The sequence below is a fragment of the Malaya genurostris genome, chromosome 2 (assembly GCF_030247185.1).
Source record: "Malaya genurostris strain Urasoe2022 chromosome 2, Malgen_1.1, whole genome shotgun sequence".
NCBI classification, from domain to species: Eukaryota; Metazoa; Arthropoda; class Insecta; order Diptera; family Culicidae; genus Malaya; species Malaya genurostris.
In genome coordinates this window covers 274772457-274779396 of record NC_080571.1, presented here as the reverse complement: position 1 = coordinate 274779396, position 6940 = coordinate 274772457, and positions in this window count along the sequence as shown.

The following is a 6940-nucleotide window of genomic DNA, read 5'->3' as shown; positions in this document are numbered from 1 at the left end:
TTTAATTTTGACATGTAGACCGATGCATCTTTCCATAATCATCTACAAACTCGCTGATTCGATGTCGTCGCACTTTGAATTAGAAATTTATGTTAAACATTCCTAAACTGATTTTGAATCCTTCTAAGTTTCTTAGTTTATTTATTTATTCGTCAACCAAATGTAGACTACAGACAAAAAAATTACAATGGTTTCTTATATGCTATACATTATTTCTACGATTTGGTTTCAATTTTTCTTTTATTTGTTTCCTGGACATACGAGGTCTGTTCAAAAAGTACCCGGAATTCTCATTTTTCTAAAAAAATAATAATTTATTCGTCTACATCTATATGGTCCCCTTCAAAGTAATCCCCCTAGATATAAAACACTTATGTCAGCGTTTTTTCCAGTCTTCGAAACACCCCTGATAGTCACTTTTTGTAATGCTCTGTAGCACTCTCAGCGATTCTGCCTTTATCTCTTCAATCGATGAAAAACGCTGTCCTTTCATGGGTCTCTTCAACTTTGAGAACAGGAAAAAATCACACGGAGCGATATCTGGTGAATAAGGAGGTTGGGGCATGATTAAAGTCTTGTTTTTAGCCAAAAAATTCAGCAGTTTTGGAACGAATTTTGCTGCCACTCGTTTCATGCCCAAAACATTTGAAAAAAATATGATGGCATGAGCCAACTGATATGCCAACTTCATCAGCAACTTCTCTAATAGTGATTCGGCGATCATCCATAATCATTTTTTTCCACTTTTCCCACATTTTCATCGATTATTGACGTGCTGGGTCGACCGGAGCGTTCGTCGTCTTCAACGTCTTCGCGGCCATCTTGGAAACGCTTATACCACTCGTAAACACTTGTTTTTTTCATAGCAGACGCACCGTAGGCTCTCTGTAACATTTCGCACACTTGGTTATACTTTATTTCATTTTTCACGCAAAATTTAATACAAATTCTTTGACTCTTCAATTCTTCCATTGTTTAAACTAACAAAAATCGCCGAGCTAAAAAAAACACGTCTACACCAGCCGCTACAAGACAGAATGTAAACAATGAATACAGCTGAAAATTTCACCATACATTAGGGACATATGTACCAAAACAATAAAAAAAATTTGACCACCGGACTCTCCAGACGCGCGCAATTAAAAAATTCCGGGAACTTTTTGAACAGACCTCGTAGTTAGATCAATTTTTTTGGCAGTTTTCGTTATAAAAGCGCATCATACATCTCACTCAGAAAGTATAATCTCCATCTACAGGTTCGACACTAACATCCGCCCGATTCTCTCGATCCCATTCTCTGTCCACCATCTTCATTGGAACTAACAAGATCTTTTTTTTTGTCACTAACTTTTTCGTTCCCCTTCCCTGTTTCTTCACCATCTCGATGGCAACTAATTAGATCTCTGTCGTTTTCAAACATTTTGTTTCCACACCCCCTTTTTACTCCGTTTCCCACATAATTTACTTTTTTTCATTCTCTTCCGTAACATCACCATCACCGCCCACGGAAGACCGCTCCAGTCGATGACCAGCATGCGGGCCATCCGCCGGGCCTTCGTAGCCTGGGGGTGTTTCCCGCGGACCCACACGGACCGAAGAATGCGGCCAACATAAAAAATTACCAATGCCATCTGGAATCATCTCATCCTAAATTCAATTCACCGGCCACTACCGATTCTAATTTCCAGTTAGACGATAATTAAGATTAGTAAATACCCTTGGCATCTTAGAGCTTAAGCAGTGTGCCTTAATATTATATTATATTATTGAATAAAAAAAGCGCATCATTTGATTAATAGGATTATTTTTGGCATAATTTGTTTTATAATTTTTTTCCGAGAATATTTGACGACTTCTGAGATGGCCACTAGGAGCATAAAATTTTCAGTTGTGAAAGCAATGATTCAGATTGTACTCGTTGAGAAACAATGTCGTTGATAAAATAAAGCATTGTAGCTTTGCGGCGTTCTTTGAGTGTTTGTAAGTTTATGAGCATACAACGCGCTTTATATGATGGAAGAGGAAATGTAGTCCAGTTTAGTCTACGAAGCGCATACAGTAGAAATTGTTTTTGAACAGATTCGATGCGTTCTACGTGTACGGAGGTACATGGGCTCCATACTATGCTGCAGTATTCCAAAATTGGCCTGACGTATGCTGTATATAATAGTTTTATTGTGTAAAGGTCCTGAAAATTATGACTAATGAAGCCTAACATACTATTTGCTTTATTGACAATTGTATTATAATGCTCCACGAAAGTAAGTTTTGAGTCTAAAATTGCGCCTAGGTCTCTAATAAGTTTCCATTTTTCTACAGGTTGGTTTCCTAAGTATATGTTAATAGTAGGAGACATGATTTTTCTACTAAACGTTACTGAACTACATTTTTTAACGTTTAGTTGGAGTAAGCTTTTATTGCACCAAATGTTGAATACGTTAATTTCATATTGGAATACTTCAGCATCTACAGCATTTTTTATTTCCATAAAGAGCTTCATGTCGTCTGCATATACAAGTACTTTTAGATGTTTGAAATGTCGTTTACGTACAAGATAAAAAGAAGAGGGCCTAATAATCCAATTTGTTTACGTTTTGTGAGATATGATTCAAGCCATTCCAAAAGTTTTTGTTCAATGCCATATTTTTTTAAATTTTGAATAGTAATAATGGTATGTCAATTCTGTCGAAAGCTTTGCTGAAGTCAGTATAGACAGTTTCGACATAATTTCCATTGTCCATAGCTTCCAAAGTGAATGTAATGAATTCCAGAAGATTTGTTGACGTAGAACGACCTTTGAAAAAGCCATGTTGTTTTGGAGTTATGTAATTTTTTACTTGTTGAAATATTTTCCCATTGATAATTTTTTCAAATAATTTTGGAATGCACGAGATAATGGCAATTCCTCAATTATTACGTATGTCTGATATTGAGCCCGATTTAAATACCGGTACTACGAAGGAGGATTTCCATGTTTCTGGAAATATTCCTGTTCTTAGAGATAAGTTGAAAAGATGTTGTAATGGTGTTGTGAGCTCAGTAGCTAATTGCTTCAAAAATATTGGTGCTATTCCGTCAGGTCCAGGTCGCTTTGCTGCGTTGAGGTTTTCAAGAGCATTGAATATTTCTTGCTTTGATAATTGATTGACACTGATGTCATTAGAAAGCTCCGGTATAAAGAAAAAGTAGTCACGTTCACGATCTGTTTCGGCATACGATGATATATTTCTTGGAAAAAAAAATTACAAATAAATTACAAATTTCAGTGCTATTATTTCCAGTAGTTCCGTCTAGGTTCATCTGGGAAAGAAAGTTGTTATTTTTCAGTTTTGTTTTAACATAGTTAAAGAAATTTTTAGGATGTTCTTTGATTTCGCTTTCGACTTTAAAATTATATTCTTCGTGTGCCGAGTTGATTGCTATTTTCTGGTCATTGCAAATGTCGAGGTAGTTTTGTGGACTGATAACACTTTTATCTTTTCTATAAGTCTTATGTGCTTTCTGCTTTCTACTTTTCAGGTTTTTCAATTGCGGGTTGAACCATACAGGCAATTTGCTATTGTGTGACTTCTTCTTTTTACTAGTACAATTTCCGAAATTAAGTTGTTAATAATTAGATAGAATATTTTGCAGTTTAATGTACTTAGTCTACGTTTTGCTTCTTCGAAATTTGTTTCGTGGTATTCCGGCACTTCCTCGTATTCTATTTCGTTAGGGAGAGACATGCATAAAAATGGAGTATTCAATTGCTGTGTAAAATGCTCATTTTTCCAGAATGGATTTGGTGAGGCATTCACACAGAAGTCTTCGGTACAGTTTGTGAAAAGAAGATCAAGATATGAATTTTGTTTATTTTTCACCGAATTTATTTGATTCAAACCGAATAAAGAGATTTTGTCGAAAAGAAATTGAAGTGTTTCATTTTCTCCTGCAATTGGAAGTAGAATGGATACATTTTGTTCATCGGTGATTAGGTGAGCGTTTCGCTGGTTAAAGCCACCGTATATGTTTAACTTAACTTCTGGTTCCATATTCGACTGTCAGCTTGGAGCGAAATCAATCTTCAGCTCAGCAACGCCATCGCACGACATAACATTCAACATATCATGTCAATTTTGGCGCGCACGAATTTGACCATTATAATAAAAGCAGCGACCTTCAAAATAACGTTAAACTTATGCAAAATTTCAAATCAGTTCTCCAAACAAAAAATCCCGAAAAAATATATATTAATATTGAAAAACTGGCCGGCATCACTACACGGCTATCTCATTTGACACTTTTAAATTCTTTATCAAGAAAGTTCATGCAAATATACATGCGTCCTTTGTGAGAATCAGTTTCGAGTCGAATTGGTCTCTCCAACCGTGCAATATAAACGGTGTGTCATATTAAGTTATGTCGTACCGGCTGAATTCTATGCACACCAGGTAGATCCAAACAATTGGACAATATTTCTGAGTTGAACAAGCCGTATTCGTAAACGTAATACCGACAATTTGCATCAGTCTGTAATTGTCGTTGAAGGATGAGCGTATCCTCTGAGTTGTAAATAACATAATAGATCTTAACGTCATCCACGAAAAATGCCCTCGGTCTTTCAAGAGAAAAAATCGATAGTCCCACGGCAAAAGGACCTGACTGCAAATGAAAGCCTATCTTTGTTTACTTTTTTAGATTATTACGGAGCTATTACAGCAATTTTTCAAAAGTTTCCAAAAGAAATCGAAAGCTTGTGGTTTTACCTTGAAAGTTTTGCGAAGTGTAAGGCGTCAAATATAAAATCAGTGCGGTAAATCGTGAAAGAAAAAGAACAGATTACAGATATACAGGCTTACATGTGTATTGTGTGTAAAATTTGCTAAATCAGCGTGGCGAACACTTGTAGATGTCACCGCGATCGACACGAGGTGCCACCACGATTTGAGAGCCGCTTTCACTGAGCAACAAGTTAGGGTGCAAGATCTACTACACGCTAGATTTTTGTTTTGCTGTTGGTTAAAATTACAAGTTTATTTTTGTTTTATTCCGATCGAATTCTCGTGTGATTTATGCGACATGGAAAAAAAGTTGTCTTTAACATTTGGGGAAATCGTGTGATAAGTGTTTTCAAAGATCGCGGCGAACAGTCGAGTAGATGGCAGTAGTGTTTCCAACATATAGCAAAATTGAAATTTACACAGAATTTTGAATAATTTTGTTCGAGCCAAAAACAAAGAGAAACTGTCATTTGCATTTACCCGGTGGATTTTGTCGACCCGCATCGGTCCGATCATCGGCCCGATTATCGGTCCGATTGAGCACGATATGGGGCCGATCGTAGCGCTTCGATCGGCCCGTCATCGGACAATTCTGCACCATTTGCATCAACTGCGTCGATCTAAAAAAGCTTTATGTTTACATTATGTATCGCTAGAGAAACAGAGCGAAGGAATATCAAACAAGATATTTTCGAGCCGACGTCTTCCCGATAGGGTGAGAAAGATTGTTAAACATTTGTATCGATCATAGAGGCTTTAACCTTAAGGTAATTCGCCTGTTCGGCCCAGAAAAACTCTGGCCCTAAATTCGGGGTTTGAAATCCAACCCCGATATATTCCATCCCCCGAGTATCAGACATCCGCTCTCTGCTTTGGTATATCTTCACTCTTTTGTTCTACCGATACACTATGTAAGCTCGAAACGCAATCAAAAGCTTTCGTGCACGATGCGTCCGATGTTCGGATTTACTGGGTAGGACCTTTTGTGGTACTGTCAAATTTACTTCGTTCAAGTACAAGAAGAAAATGAAAAGTCCGCGATTATGTTAGAGAGGAAATGCCGATAAGACCGTAAAAATCGAAAGAGAAAGTAAATAAAGGGAAACTATCATTTGCACCTATAACTTCAATGGAGGCGCTTCGAGTAGTCGCTTATGGGCTTTTGCGTTCGAGCTTTCATACAATAATAAATCATGCGTGCAAAGTCGTACTCAACGGTAATTTTTTACGGATTTTCTCTTGTATGCTTCACACAGATTTTTTGAAAAAGTTTGTATTAGTTTGGGTGTCTGTTCTCTGCGATACTACTTGCAATGGATTAAAATTTGATAAACTGTTATGTACTGAAAAATACAATGCCTCAGAAGTTGTTCATACCTTGGCTTTCTTGTAGGCCGGAAACATAATTGAAGTCTCCATAAATTAGTAATTACCTTCTGTAATCCATACATAGAGTATTGTTTCAAAACAGCCCTTTTATTGGTTTTCAAACGTTGCCCGAATTGTTTCAGGACGCCAAAAAAAACTGATGATTGCCGTTTGTAGTTATTAAACAGTAGTAAAAAAATATTCTCATTTGGGGGGGCTGGGGTCCACTAGTAAATTTATAGTACCTATTTTATTTTTATTTTTGTTTCAATTATAGAGATTTTAACACTTTAAGGTCATTCGCCTCTTCGGACCAGAAAATTTTTCTGGCCCTATGTGCGGGGTTGGGAATCGAACCCAGGTGGGCTGCGTGATAGGCAACGACTATCACATCACGCTATACCCGTCCCCTAGATAGTACCTATTATCTTTCTCCGGACAGTACCAGCCTAGATGCCGTGTGGAATCCGGCGGAAAAAATGGACCAAGAATAGATTCACCGGGTTCCTGCTTCCATGTCGTAAAAGGCGACAATTGCAGGAGCTTCATTTTCCTTTCAGTTATCAGATATTTTCAACGTGTCACTTCTGATTACTCTATTTTACTAAATTATCTCTTCATTTAACTGATGAATTTCCGGCTAGTTCCGGAGAAAATTTTTATTTCGTATGTTTTCTTCTTCCATGTTATTTCATGTCTTTCAAAATTATAAATTGAATGATAAAAATCAACTTATTTTATTTATTTATTTATTTATTTATTTCGTCAAGCAAATGTAGACTACATATAAATTGTTTACAATGTTCACTTAC